Consider the following 15759-nt stretch of genomic DNA (forward strand, 5'->3'; position numbering starts at 1 on the left):
CTGGCCAGACGCAGTATGTCCATTCCTGCATGCCCACTTCCCTGAGCCTTTTAATCCCTTCCTCTACCATCTGCCACCATAATTCTGCTCCCTGGGCATTGGCCATTGCTTTCTCATGCCTCTGGGAGCAATGCTAGGAATGACTTAGCACCCTCTCCTGGGATCATTGCCAGGGTTGTTAAATCCTATCTCCTGGGACAGACAGATAAAATTCACTTCAGTCAACAATTTTATGTCCTGCCTCCCTTAATCAAGCATTCTCTGGATTCAACTGCAGGTGTGCTTCCCCTGCTATTGTAGTCTTAGCCTTACTGCTCCTATGGGGTTTATTCTTTTCCAGCCTTATCAGATCAGCACATCCCCCAGCTGGGATATGCTATGACTTAACCCTCATTATGAACCCATCGGCCAGGATTCTGAGAGGGCATCTGCCAGTTCTGTTTCTAAGACAGTCACTACAGAACTTCCCTGAGTTCTAGACTCCTTAGGGGCCTGGCTCTCCCTTTCCACAGGACTTTGCCTTGTCTCTTGGGACACTTGTTACATTATAGTTTTCCCCACTAGGCTGGAAGTACCGTGAGATGGGCAGGAACAATCTTCATTTGATCCACTAATGTGTTCCTTCTGCCAAGTTCTGGTCTTGACATGGATATTTAATGTGTGGCTTGAATAGGCCTCCTCTGATAAAGGCCAACAGGTACCGAGTGTTCACCAAGGACGAGGTTCTGTTTAAGCTTTTCTGCATGCATTAACTTATTCCATCTTCATCTTTGCAGACAAGGCTGTTGCAATTACCTTCTACCTATATGCTCTACCTGTATGCTCACAGCAGCCTATATATTCCATTGTCATTGTAATCATTACATTAAGTCCCTTGAATTAGCTTCTATCTTAGGCTTTGAGCAATATGTGAGTACAGAATCATAGACATTCAGTAAACTTTTTTTGTGTGGGTATTTGTGTTGGCATGAGTGAGTAAATTAAATCTCAGAAACTAACTAGAGGGGCTTCAACATTTTGTAATTTCAGTCTTTGGTACAGGCACATTGCATTATGTATGGTTCTTTATTCATGTATGCTGTTAAAGAAAGGTCAGATCTTTGAATTTGAAGTTCATTAAGCCATTATTGCGCTCACCTTTCCAATCATCTGTAGCTAGTAAACAAGCCCTATGTTTTATGGACCAGGATATGTAAAACTTTATTCTACACGAGGAACACGCTCCCTTATGTGTGCTCCCCTTCTCTTGCAAATGCAAATCTATTTTTTATGTCTGTCAAATACCAGCACACATTCCAGTGATTAACAGCCCAGTGTTAATGTGATGAAAGAAATTAATTTTAGATGTGTTTGGAGTTTAAAGTAATTTGTGTAAAAATAAGATCCTGCTGTGATTCAACTATTTCCTACCAATCTGAAATATGCTGCTCTGGAAAATGTGTTATTGGCACATTTATCATAGATCACAGCTCATTACTTCAAGGGCTGACAAGTGTCTCGTTGCTCATTTATTAGGGAACTGAGCCTTAATCATATCTGTGGTTTTAAGAGTTTCTGTCCTATTAGATTTGTGACTTTTTTTTTTAAAGGAAGAATTTTAAAAGGAAAAAATCTCCCAAACCCGGAACTGAAAGGATGATAATTTTATAGAGTATTAAAAAAGAGTTATAAGGACTCACCTACATAAAAAGGATGGGTCCTATTTTATTTTTATATTCTGATGAGCAAACTCTATTTTTTTTTTATTCCTTCGGTAGTTTTAAGCATAGTTATATTCTGAATTTGTAAAACTTCCTGCCTTCTAGAAATTTCACAGACCTTGCTTTTTCTTCTCTCTTTCTCTTTTTCTTGTTGGATTTCTGTAAGGATCAAAGAGATAAAATAATAAGTTAGAAGCACAACGCCAAGAACGAATTTATATGACCAGAAACAGTGCTTTTCAAAATGTTGCACTTCTTAAAACACTTTTTGAATCACTTCAACAAATATTTGAGCCCCTACCTACCACGTATCTGTCACTATTCTGAGTACTTTAGCTTTATCAGTGAGAAAACGGCTATGATAATGTGCCTACGGGGAGCTTACCTTCTATTAAGAGTAGACATCAAGCAATAAGCATGATAAATAATAAAATTGTAAACTACGTTAGAAAGTGCTAAATGCTGTGGGGAAAATATAATAAGATAAGAATGAATAGGAGCACAGGGGAAGATTTGCAATTTTAAATGGTATCACTCTTAATGACATGCTGACATTTGAGCAAAGATTTAGCAGAGGGGGATTAAGCCTTGGAGATATCTGGGGAACATTCCAGGTATAAAGAACAATGAGATCCAAAGCCCTAGTTTGTGTCTGTGTCTGGAATGTTCAAGGACTTGCTAGGAGGCTAGTGAAGGGAGAGCAGGGTCATTAAGAAGGAAAGACAAAGACATGAGCTCAGAGAGGGACCCAAGGAGGGTCTTGTGGATCATGATAAGGACTTTGGCTTCTACCGTGAGGAAAATGGGGAAACAAATTTGTCTAAGAAGAGGAATGACAGGATCAGTCATGAGGTTGACACTGCTGGGTTAAGAATAGACTGTGACTACAGCGGTTGATGTAAGGAGATGAGTTAGGAGATTTGCAACAATTTGGATGCAAGATGAGGATGGCCATGGACATGATTAGAGGTGATTAGACTTTGGATATAATTTAAATGTAAAGACAGATTTTCTAACAGATTTGGTATGGGATGTGATGAAAAGGAAGAAATCAAGGAAAGACCCAAGCATTCTGGCCTGAGCTAGTAGCAAGATAAGGTTCATTAACTGAGATGAGTGAAACTGGGGGTTCAGGAAGACAGTGATAGTGATGGAGATCCAAAGCTCAGTTTTGAATCCATTCAATTAGCCACACTTGTTAGATATTCAAATGAAGATGTTGAGTAGTGATCCAGATAGGAGATACTATCTTTGTAAACTCTTATCGTATAGATAATAACTTAAACCATGAAACTGGTTGAGATCACCTATAGAGAGAATGCAGGTTAAAATGAGAGGAAGTTTAAGGACCTTTTCCATTTTGTATTTATTTTTTATAGTCAACATGATCTTTAATTAGCACAATGCAACAGCGAGTAGAACTGGCATAAGCAGGTTTAGAAACAAATACAGTGACTCCAGGGATATGGGTGACTCACTTGAGTGGAAGGCTGGTGGAACTGAGTGGAAGGCTGGTGGGTAGCAGGCAGGATGTTGTATGGAGAGGGTGACAGAAGCTGGTTAATGTGCCAATTGGTTAGGAGGAGATTATTTAAGAGGATTTTTATTTTACTGATGTAAATATGCCAAGAAAGAGTAGGAGAAGCAATCAGCCCCTTCACTGGACTGCTTCTTCCAATCTGTACTCCACAATAGACCCAGGCAGAATCAGGGCGTGGGCTGGATATCATCTTTTGGCCTCCTGTTCTCTGTCCTTTTTTTTTTTTTTTTCTATCCTTTTCTAACTTGCAGAATGAATGGGCTACTCTGGTTTCCAGGTGGGTTCTTCTAAGGGAAAGTACCTTAAAGTACCTTAAAGTTCCCTGAAGAAGGGAGGAGGGAAACCTGGAGTCTAAATTACCCTGACTGAGGAGGAAAGCCTGGAGAATTTATACTCCATCTTTGTTGCAACTGATAGTGTCTATGTTTTTCCATGACCCCAACTTCTGATGAGTGGTGGCTTCAACTCTCATCTGGGCTCCTGTGGCACCATTTTTTCCCCTTGCCCCTTCAGACCTAGGGCTCATATTCACTTCCTGCAGCTGATAGTCCTTAAGGGGCTCAACATCCACTGTACACACCCTGCAAAGTTCCCTTCATTAAGCTTTCCTTAGCTAAATTCTGAGAATGCCATCTTTTTTTTTTTTTTTTTTGACGGGGATCCTGGCTGATACGGGGGAGGGGCTCAATAGAGTTGCTTTTAACTACATAGTATAATAAGTAATAAATAAAAACTCCCAATTCTTCCTCCTCTTCCTTTTTCTTAATATTTCCCCACTGGCTCATCTCACAGAAGATCAAGGAGAAGTCACTGAGGAATTGCACATTAACCCAAGAAAAAATAGTTCACAAATATATGATTCTTATCATTATACAGGAAGATATAAAGACTGTCTATAAATAATATTTATTATTTGAGTGGAACAATAAATGTCACTGAGTTATTCATCTCAGGAAAACATATTTGTTAAAAATGAGGCTCCAAAATGCCATCCCTGCTTACAAATTTATGAGGAAGAAATTCTAGAATGTTGTTCTGCTGCATTACTCCACAAAATGGTCCTGTGTACAGAGTCTGCCATAATCGACAAACACCATTGTCTTATTCATTCAATAAACTTTTATTGAATATTTTTTATATGCCAGCCACAAAGATAAATACAAAATAATTACTGCCTCAAGAATTTTACAGTCTTTTTTTTTTTTTTAAGATTTTATTTATTTATTTGACAGAGACAGAGAGATCCCAAGTAGGCAGAAAGGCAGGCAGAGGGCGAGGGTGAAGCAGGCTCCCTGCTGATCAGAGAGCCCAATAAGGACCCTGATATCATGACCTAAGCTGAAGGCAGAGGCTTAACCCACTGCAGAAGCCCAAGGATTTTACAGTCTTGAAAGCTATATTGACAGATAGTTCCTATACAGTGTGATAACTGCTTTGATTGAGAAGAATACAGACACAAGGAAGCACTAAACAGGGGAATTAGGAAAGGCTTTCTAGCCGTGGTGACACTTGAGATGAATCCTGCAGGATGAGTAGGAGTTGAGTAAAGGAGGGTGGTTGGAGGACAAGAGCTTTGGAGGGACACCTGAGAGTCTGGAGATATGGGTTTTGGCATCTATAATGTATAAATAGATGTGAGTAAAGCCAAGGATGTGGGTGGGGTCTCCCATGGAGGGGATTAAGAGTAGAACAAAGAAGAAGAACCAATATTGTAGATTGGGAATATAAAGAGAAGCCAACAAAGGAGGAAGATAACAGAGAGGCTAGAGGACAACCAGAACAGAAAGGAAGAGTTTAACCATGTCAGGCATGACTATGAGACCGAGGATCCTGACCTAGGGTTAGTTTGGATGGTGTATTTGAAAAGTGGGACATAGCGCTTGTAAGTCAATAGTTTGGGGGGATTAACCATGAAAGGAGTGAGAGAGACAAGGTGTAGCTAAAAGAGACGCCAGGTAATTCTTGAATTTTCTTTTTCCAAGTTTGGGAAGATGTCAATATCTCCAAATACTGTAAGAAGAAGAACAGAGAAGAGAAAATAAAAATACAGGATCAAGGTGAAGCTACTATGAATTAAAATCTGTTAACCCTGAAGGAGAAGAAAGGGAATATTAAGAATGGACAGAGGAACGATCTGCAGACTTCCTGTTAGGACAGAAAGATAAGACCCAGTTTATTGGAGAAATTGTAAGTTGAGTTTTACTATGCTGACTTTCTTGTTCTTATTTAACTTTCAGATACAGACTTTATTTCTGAGGTACAGCATATCATAATACCTATCCTGGTAAGTACTGTGGAATTCAGAGGCAGAGCAAAAGAAATTCCAAAGCATCTCGCTCCCTTCTCCAGCATCTCACGCAAGAGCCTTTATCTCTATTTGAACAGTCCCAGGAATGGGAAGTATAATACCTTGGTAAATCTTTTTATTTTTGGACAACTCCAAAAGTTAGAAAAGTCTTTCTTAGATTATGCTACAATATGTCCTCCTGCTTTTTTTCTCCAATTGTCTTCATTTTGTCTTAGGGCCCATCCTCTGCTATAGTGACTTTGGAGTCCTGATTTTTTCCCTTCTCCAGGGAATGTGAATACAACACTCCCAATGTGATCTGAGAAGCCCAAAACAGAGCCAACTATGCCCTCTCAGCCTGTAACCTCTGTCACTGCCCATTTTCAACACTGTATTCATTGAATCCCAACTTGACCTTTCCTGTCTCAAATGTTTGGCTTGGAAAGTTTAGAAGTTTGTACAAACCAAAGAGTTCAATACCTCAGATTTTTTTATGCCAATTCCCTTCCTCATTTTCAGTTGTTTTTATATCAAGTGCTGCTCTTATTTCTGTGCAGAGTTTTTGAGATTGGATTCTTAGACACAAAAGATCAGTGGGCCCGTTAGAGCTGATTCTGTGGAGGCCTTAAAATTGAGGGCAGGGAAAAAGGAAAACACTTCCTTTTCTATACTCTTAAGCACAACGAGCTCAGAAATATTTTTGTTACCGCCTTAAAAAGTCTCTGCTTTGGGGGTGCCTGGGTGGCTCACTTGGTTAAGCATTTGACTCTTCATTTCAGCTCAGGTCATGATCTCAGGATCATGAAATTGAGCCCTACCTTGGACTCCACACTCAGCATGGAGACTGCTTGAGATTCTCTCTCTCCCTCTGCCCCTCCCCCTCCCCCCTAAAAAAAAAAAAGTCTGCTTTTGGGTAAAACGTTCAGCCCTATGCATCACTTGAAGAATTCTTGCAAAGTGAATAGTTCCATTAAAGGAATATGCCATGTATCATAGTATTAGCCACACTCATTTATTTTCTGAAGAAGTTATAGTTATGTAAAAAAACTTAAAAATGAAAAACCACAAAGGAAATATGAAATTTAACTTGTAAAAGAATGCAGATAGTGAGCCACTGGATGGTTATTTGCTTTGCCTATTTCTTCTGGGAGAAATACATTAAATGGGGCAGGGAACCCGCTCAAGGAGTAGACATTATTGAATTTGCCCTGGATTGACTCTCCCTATATTTGGTTAAGATTATGTATTTATCTGTTTCAACTCTCCCTCTTAGTTCATCATTGTTCAGGTCCTTCAGGAAATGAGATCTTCCTAAGGAAGGATCTAATGACTATACACACTAAAGGAAAAGTAATAGATTTTTTTGCTGACTGTTTTTTTTCCCCTCACCATTAGTGCTTCCTTATGATCATAATGAAAACCTTGAAATATTAACTCAATTAAATGTTTTATAGTGAGAAAGAATTACCATTTTATAGAAGTTGAGTTTCTGGCCCAACAAGGGTTTTAGTGGGTTGGCAAAAGTAGAAGAGGTGGTAAAAGAATCAATGAACGGAACACAAATCTCCAAGCATGGACATTGGAGGGATTTTTAACAGTCATATTTTGTTCTGATTAACTCTCCTCTTCCCAGAAGCAAAGAGGATGTCCTTTGCTGGGGCAGTGCAGCTAGGACAATCTGTCATCTTTAATAATACCACTTATAATAAGAAAGCCATTTTCAGGCTCTTTTGTTTTAATTAGATGCCGGGTAACTATCATCATAGCTCATTCTATTCTTTCTTCAAGAGCTCATATATTATAGCCTTTGTGGAAATAGAAGTCTTATTTCATTGACAACTGTCTAAAGTCATTCTGGCTAAAGCATGTAAATTTTACGTATTATTCCTTAAAAGAGGGTTTTTAAATTATTATTATTATTATTATTATTATTATTATTAATTTTGTGGTATGAGTGAGGTTGCCCACAAGAGCAGATCAGGGCTGAGAATAGACCCGTGTTAGCCCAGCCAGTCACAAGCATAGGTTTATTTTGGTAGATATCAGAAGCCTCCAGTAGTCTGAGGTAGGTAAAGGCTATAGGTTTCCTCCTCTACAGCCTTGCAACCATGTGGTATGTTATAACTTCATATTGAAGTTTTCTACTCCTGCAAGCAATTGTCAGCAAGCAGCCAGAAACCAACCGTTTGGCTGGCTCTTCCTCCTCTTGTGGTTAGTGAGGTCCCATTCTCTGTCCTTCAGTCTCCGTCTTTCATTGTATCACACCATCTGGTAGCAAGTTCTCCACATGAAAGGTTCTTTGGAGGCAGATTTGAAACTATTCCAGCAGGAGGATTCAGCTAATCCTCCTGTTGGAATAAGGTGACAGAATCCCCCCTGAAGCTGTGGGATTCAGGACCAAACTGGAGGCCAAGGATACCAGTTGGAAAGGTGTCAGGCTGCTGGGCTGGCTGGGTTCCTATATCTAATCCACTGTGATTAAATATCGCTCATTTCACCTATGAAATATTATTTCTACTATTCTTTATGCAGTTAAGCTACCTCTATAGTGCTGATCTAGATAGAGAGAATTCAAGTGTTTGTGGTTTGGATGCTAGGTCAACATTATGGATTATTTATGATTTGGGCCCCTTAAATACTAGCCAATTTTCTATCTATCTTTCTATCTACCTATCATCTATCCTCATTTATATAACCTCTATCATCATCATCATCATGTCTATTCATCTATCTATAACTCACGCTGTGTATAGAGTAAATTATGGATAGTATAACATTAAGGCTCATGAGATATTAAGTCACCATGAAACTTCTACTTCCCTTTTATTTTCATTGTTTTTCTTCCCTCCCTCCCTTCCTCCTTCTCTCTCCCCCTTCCTTCCTCTCTCCCCCCTTCCTTTTTTCCTTCCTTCCATCTTTCCCTCTTTTTTTTTTTTTTTTCCCCTCCAAATCTCTCTCTTTCAGCAAGTGTTCATTGGATAACTTCTTGGAGAGTCAGAAGACCTGAGCTGGAAAACACCCATTACTAGTTTCTTAGTATTAGGATGGCCAATGGCCCTAATTTGCCTAGGATTGAGGGGTGCTCCAGAACCTGAAACTTTCTATATTAAAATGGGAATAGTCCCAGGCAAACCAGGATGGAACCCTCCTGGTAACCCTGAATTATTTAACTTCTAAAGCTCAGGTCTCCTACCTTTAAACTAGGATGTGATAATACCTACCTGCTAATGTGGTGGTGAAAAACTAGTAACAGTTGATAAATGGTGTGTAAAACACTATATGACGATGTAGAGGACACTTCATTTCCTTGACATCAACTTCTTCCCCCAAGGAAAAGTCCTGCTGGTTGGATGACTAATTTGATGAGCACTTAAGGTAGAGATAAAATGACCCGGAGGCAGTTGTGAGGGGAAATAGATGGCACATAAACTGTTCCTGAAGGGTGACTGGGTGGTGTGGCAGCCACGCTTTGTCTTGCTGAGTGGACTTCATGCTCAGGGTTTGGATGAGAGGATAGTTTCTAGAGGCTCTATCCATGAAGATAGTTGTGTAATGAGAACCAAAATGTCTAGCATGGAGATGAATGAAGCCTTGTAGGATGTGTGGTATATTTTCTCATCTTCTTATGAAATATACATCATGTTCTCATGTGTTTGCAGTTACATCTTACTGTCTTATTTTTTGCTTGGGGTGGAGAACGGAGTCTAGCATCAAAAAAGCCACAAGACGTGAAGAGAGGCTCTGAAGGATAATGATAGGGCCTACCTCAAAGGCCTGTTGTGAGGATTAAATGGCCTTTTGTATATGTGACACGATGTCTAGAGAAAATTCACAAAACAGTGTCTGGTACAATTTAAGTACAATGTAAATGTTAGTATTTTTTTGGTTTACTATTATTACTTAATAATAATAATACTAGTGATTATTAGAATAATCTGCTCTCAATGAACACAAATTTCCTTTTCCCTCTTCTTGGACTTTGCTCCCAGGCTCTGCATATCCCTGTTTCAAATTAGCTGTCAGTGTTGGATTAAAATCTAGATGCTATTTTAATAGGAACTCCAAAAATCCTGGGAAATGTAACCCTTGTCTATGCTGGAGATGCTGCCTCTCATTGGCTCTGCAGGGTCCTGACAAAGTCTTTCTCCTATGGGGACCAAGCTGATTATTCTCAGAGGCTCCATTTTTTTTTTTTTTTTTTTTTTTTTTTTTTTTTTACTTTTTCAGAGTTCCTAAGGCTTGGTTTCAGACATGGCTGAATCTCATATATTTTTATAACTGCTTAGGTTCTTTTCTCTAAATTGGAGGAGAGAAAGTAAAAATAAATTTGGTGAAGACATTCCAGCTGACATGTAGAGCAGGAAAACAAGTATTTTTTGGTAGTTATTGGTGTCCTGGATAGAAACTAAGTCTTTTGACCTCCAAGATCTCATAGGTCAAACATCTACATTCAGAGCCTCATGAATAATTGAAGTAATTACAGAGATAGTTGCTAGAAATCCCACTTGATTTATTCAGCTTCTTGTTGTCTCACTTCTGGGTTATTCATTCAGAACTGCGTCTAGATAAAAATGACAGCTTCTATTACCCAAATCCCAGATCTGTGTATTAATGCCTATAAATTTGAGTAATTTAAGGGGTGGCTCTTTCTGTCAAGACCAGAATATATTGTGATCACATAAGAATCTCAGATGTTTCTATATCCTACCCCAAACTACGCTTGTGTAATGGCCAAGCTATCACTAGACAGTTCCAGAATGCTACTGTTGCAAGCTTAAATGGTGGTGAGCAAATCATACCCAATCAACAATGCAAGGTCAAACTAGATTTTTCATGGGACTTTATGTTAGCATTGGTAGAAAGGACCTCCAGAGGCAGGAGGAACAAACATTTGGAAAAAATAAACTTTCCTTAGAAAAGAAATCTATCTAATTAAATGTTGACAACTACTCAATACTCTTCTTCTTCTTTTTTTTTTTTTTTTGAGCTTTGTAGCACAATAGTGATTGAAGAATTCTTGCCTAAAATTGGATGAGGTTACCCATCCTTTTCCAGTTTTCAGTGTTTAATGTAGATGAAGTATTTTGGACGCATTAAAATGCTCTTTAAATATTAAACGTAATTCAACAGTCAGAATAGTTTCCTCTTCTGTGTTGAAAATCAACCTGACCGTTCATGCATACCTAAAGTCAGAATTTATGACATCCTAGAGAAATATGGAAACAAAGAAGGATCTGTTAAGTGTTTCCTCATGCTTGTCTACAACAGTAGTAGAAATAAGTATTTTTATATTTTAGTTATATAAAGTTGTATGAAGAATAGGGCTCATCTTTTTCACATATAGAAAAATATCTATACTCAAAATATTTGTAATTTTCAACCACTTACTAATAAAGTCAACCTCGCAGTTTTGTCTTACACAACTGTTCTAATGTTTTTATCTTTTTCTTCTTTAATTAATACTTTATTTTTTTGGAGAAGATTTAGGTTTACAGAAAATCTGAGGGAAAAGTACAGAGAGATCCTAGAGACCTATGCACCCACACATGCATAGGTTATCAAATATATCAAATAACAAATGCTTGCTATCAGCATTTCCCACCACAATGGCACATTTATTATAACTGATAAACCTACACTGACATGTCATTATCACCCAAAGTCCAGGGTTTACATTTGAGTTCACTCTTAGTGCTGTAAATGCTGTGGGTTTGGCCAAATATATAATGATGTGTATCCACCATTAAAATAGCATACAGAATATTTTCACTGCCCTAAAAATCCTCTGGGCTCAGCCTATTCATGCCTTCTTATACCCTAGCAAGCAAATTTTCCTTTTCCAGAATGTCACATAGCTTAAGTCATGCAGTATGTAACCTTTTCAGATTGGCTTCTCAGACTTAGTAATATGCACCTAAGATTTCTCCATGACTTTTTATGCCTTGATAGCTCATTTGTTTTGAGCACTGAATAATATTCCATTGCCTGGACATACCACAGTTTATCTATTCACCTACAAAAAGGCATCTTGGTAGCTTCCAAATTTTGACAATTATGAATAAAGCTGTTATAAACATCTGTGTGCAAGTTTTAGTGTAAACATGAGTTTCCAAATCTTTTGGGTACATATCAAGGAGCATAATTGTTGGATTGTATGGTAAGAGTATATTTAGCTTAAAAGAAACTGCTAAACTGTCTTCCAAAGTGACTGTACCATTTTGCATTCCCACCAGCAATGAATGGAAGTTCCTGTTGATCCACATCCTCATCAATGTTTGGTGCTGTCAGTGTTTTGAATTTTGGCCATTTTAGTAAGTGTGGAGTACTATCTTATCATTGTTTTCATTTGCATTTCCCTGATGATAGACGGTGTGGAGCATCTTTCCATGCATATGTTCGTTGTCTGTGTATCTTTAGTGAAGTGTCTGTTAAAGTCTTTGCCCATTTTCAAATTGAGTTTTCTGTTTTCTTATTGTTGAATTTTAAGAGTTCTTTGGGTAATTTGGATAACAGTCCTTTATCAGACATGTCTTTTAAAAGTATTTCAGTCTGTGGCTTGTCTTCTCATTCTCTTGACATTCTTTTTTTTTTTTTTTTTTTAATAGAGCAGTTCCTAAATTTAATGAAGTCCAGCTTATCAGTTACTTCTTTTTCTCCCAGCCAACCTTTGGTGTTGTATCTAGAAAGTTATTGTCACACCCAGTATTATCAGTATTATCTTCTGGCAATTACATGGTTTTTTGCATTTTACATTTGAGTTTGTCATCCATTTTTTGTTAATTTTTTAAAAAATATTTTATTTATTTATTTGACAGAGTTCACAAGCAGACAGAGAGGCAGGCAGGGATAGAGGAGGAAGTAGGCTCCCCACTGAGCAGAGAGCCCGATGTGGGGCTCGATCCCAGGATCCTGGGATCATGACCTGAGCCAAAATCAGAGGCTTTAACCCACTGAGGCACCCAGGCACCCCCATTTTGAGTTAATGTTTGTGAAGGGTCAGTGTCTAGACTCATTTCATTCCATGTTGTTCTAGCCCCAGTTGTTGAAGAGATTGTCTTTGCCCCATTATATTGCTTTCACTTTTTAGTCAAAGATCACTTGACTGTATGTATGTGTGTCTATTTCTGGCCTCCCTGTTCTGTTCCATTGATCTATTTGTCCCCCACTTTTTTTTTTTTCCCATAGTATCTATTTTTTATTTTATTAAAAACACCATTTTGGTTTCACACACCTCCCCCTAAAAAGACAAACAGTTTGTGAGTGAATAAATTTTACTTGCTATGGAAAATTAAAGGTCTGTAAAAAAACAAATTGGAGAAGACAAAAGTGTATTTTTGGGTCTTATCCTTTATTTCTGAAAGGAACATGGTTTTATCAAGGGCCCCACAATCTGTATTGATGCAAATGAAATACCAGAGATTAATTTACCTGAGAATTCAATCTGAAAATTACATAAATATTCTCTTTTCTTAGGAAGCTGCTTAGCTTTACATGTTTGGGAATACTAAAATCTACAAACATCAAGAGAATGGGAAGATGGCCATAGACTGGGAGAATATATTTGCAAAAGACACATTTGATAGAGGACTACTATCCAAAATACACAAAGAACTCTTAGAACTCAACGATAAGAAAATAAATAACCTGATTGGAAAAATGACAAAAGATAGACATTTCTCACCAAGAAAGATATTGGAATGACAAACAAATGTGTGAAAAGATGTTCAACATCACATGTCCTCAAGGAATTGCAAATTAAAATGAGATAGTACTCTGTAGCTATCAGAATGGCCAAATCCAAAACACTGACAATTCCAAATGCTGACATGGATGCAGAACAACAGGAACCCTCATTCATTGCTGGTAAGATGCAAAATGGTACAGTCACTTTGAAAGACAGTTTGACGGTTTCTTACAAAACCAGACATATTCTTACCATGTAATCTAGCAATTGTCCTCTTTGATATTTACCCAAAGGCATAAGAAATCGATGTCCACACAAAAACTGCACGTGTGTCTTTATAATAGCTTTATTTGTCATTGTCAAAATTTGGAAGCAACCAAGATGTCTTTCAGTAGGTGAATGGATAAATAAACTGTGATACCCTTAGACAATGGAAAAATTGCTCAGTGCTAAAAGAAATGAGCTATCATGTCATGAAGAAATATGGAAGAAACTTAAATGCATATTACTAAGTGAAGGAATCCAATCTGAAAAGGTTCCATACTATAAGATTACAACTAAATAATGTTTTGGAAAAGGCAAAGCTAAAGAGAGATTAAGAAAATCTATGGAAACAGTAAAATGATTATCAGTACCAGGCATTAGAGAGAAAGATGAATAGGTAGAGTACAGAGGATCAATGAAACCACTCTGTATGATAGAATAATGGTGGATACCCATCATTACACACTTATCCAAACCCTAGAATCTACAACATCAGGAAGGAACACTAATGATGTAAACTATGGACTTTGGGTGAAATTGGTGTGTCAGTGTAGGTTCATAGGGTATAACAGGTGTACTACTGTGGGATGGGATGTTGGTAGTAGGGGAGACTGTGCATCTCTGGGGAAAGGGGAGATGTAGGAATTCTGTACTTTCCCTCAGTTTTGCTGTGAACCCAAAACTGCTGTAAAAATAAAAATTTACTAATTAGAGAAACAAAACAAAACTCCTAAGCATAATTTATTCAAAATCTTCTTGAGAAAGAAAAGAATTTATATAGTAAGAGTGTAAATATGTCATAAATTTTATTCATAAGTAAAAACCAACATTGCTTTTAGTGAGCTGTATTTTGGCTGGCATTATACTATAAACGTAGAATATTTAATTAATGTTAATTACAACATTATATTAAAAGATTTATAAGCAGCAAAAAATGTCTTCTTAAAAAATTTATTTATTTATTTATTTATTTATTTATTTATTTATTGAGCGAGCATGAGAGAGGAGCTGGAGGGGCAGGGTGCAGCAAAAGGAGAGGGAGAAGCAGGCTCTTTGCTGAGCAGAGAGCCTGATGTGGATCATGATGAGGATCATGACCTCACTGAAGGCAGACATTTAGCCAACTGAACCACCCAGGCACCCCGCAACAAAATATGCTTTAAATCTGTATTTTTCCCTCTCCAATTCTATTCCTTTTCTCTTCTCCCCCCCAATTTCCACTGTTTCTTATCCGCATCCTTTATTCATAATTAAGCTATACTTGCAATGTTTTAAAAATGAAACCATTCATGTTTGCATTTTCTATTAACAAATGAACCCATCCAAAAATCTCAGGAGAAAAATCTTCTTGTTGAAGACTTCTAAGCTAGAAGTACATGTAAATATGCATACTTCTCAGAAGGCTCATGTTTTGTGGTTTTTGTGTTCCTAAAATAAAATGACATATTGGGAATTGGATGCAAATAGCTCATCTAATGAGCAATTCTGTTCTCTCTTGAGTACCAAGAGAATAATCAGGGAAGTGACCAATTATCTTGGATTAATATTATGTACTCTAAAAAAATGAGTAGTTTCTGAGTGCATATGTGCCCATGTTGTTTGGGAGAGGGGAATATATGTGACCTGACCCTACTTTGTCTTACACTAATGGATATGGATCTGTTTTAGACTTTTCAACAGTATTTTATAAACTGCAAGTTTTGGCTTATTAATGAGTCATAAAATCAGCTGAGTAGATTGCAACCAGTGCTTTTTTTTTTTTTAATAGAATAGAAACTATCAGAATATATGGCCCTTAGGAAGGGTAAGTAATAAAACATGAAACTTTATTTTCAGAATTAGTTACTGCATTAAGGTATACATTATATGTATATTTTATTGTGACTTGTAAGCAACATAGATTGAAAACCACTATTTTAGATCACTCATGTCTCCCTTTAGCCATTAAGAATAAAAAGCAATAAAGGAGCACCCAGGTGGCGCATTCAGTTAAGTGTCCAACTCTTCATTTTGGCTCAGGTCATGATCTCAGGGTTGTGAGATCGAGCCCCATGTGGGGGTCTGCATTGAGCATGGAGCCTGCTTAATATTTGCTCTCTCCTTCTCTCTCTGCCCCTCTTCACTGCTCTAAAAAATAAAAAGGAATAAAAAACAATATCAATGTCAATACCTTAAATGTACCCAGTTGCTCATACCGTCTATGGACTCCCAGTGCTTCATTAATAATGTGATCTCATTTATAAAGACAGGAGTCTTGTATACAATGCAGAAAGCAGCTGTCCCA

General features: G+C 37.6%; 1 long non-coding RNA gene across 1 annotated transcript; it reads left to right on the forward strand.

The window, feature by feature from the left end:
* The first annotated feature begins 517 nt into the window (after positions 1-517).
* LOC309844471 lies at positions 518-13513 on the forward strand. Its single transcript, XR_014300721.1, has 3 exons — positions 518-697; positions 5223-5427; positions 13001-13513. It is a non-coding gene; the product is annotated as an uncharacterized lncRNA (long non-coding RNA).
* The last annotated feature ends 2246 nt before the right edge of the window (positions 13514-15759 follow it).

Source organism: Mustela nivalis (assembly GCF_964662115.1).
Source record: "Mustela nivalis genome assembly, chromosome: 11".
Classification (NCBI taxonomy): Eukaryota; Metazoa; Chordata; class Mammalia; order Carnivora; family Mustelidae; genus Mustela; species Mustela nivalis.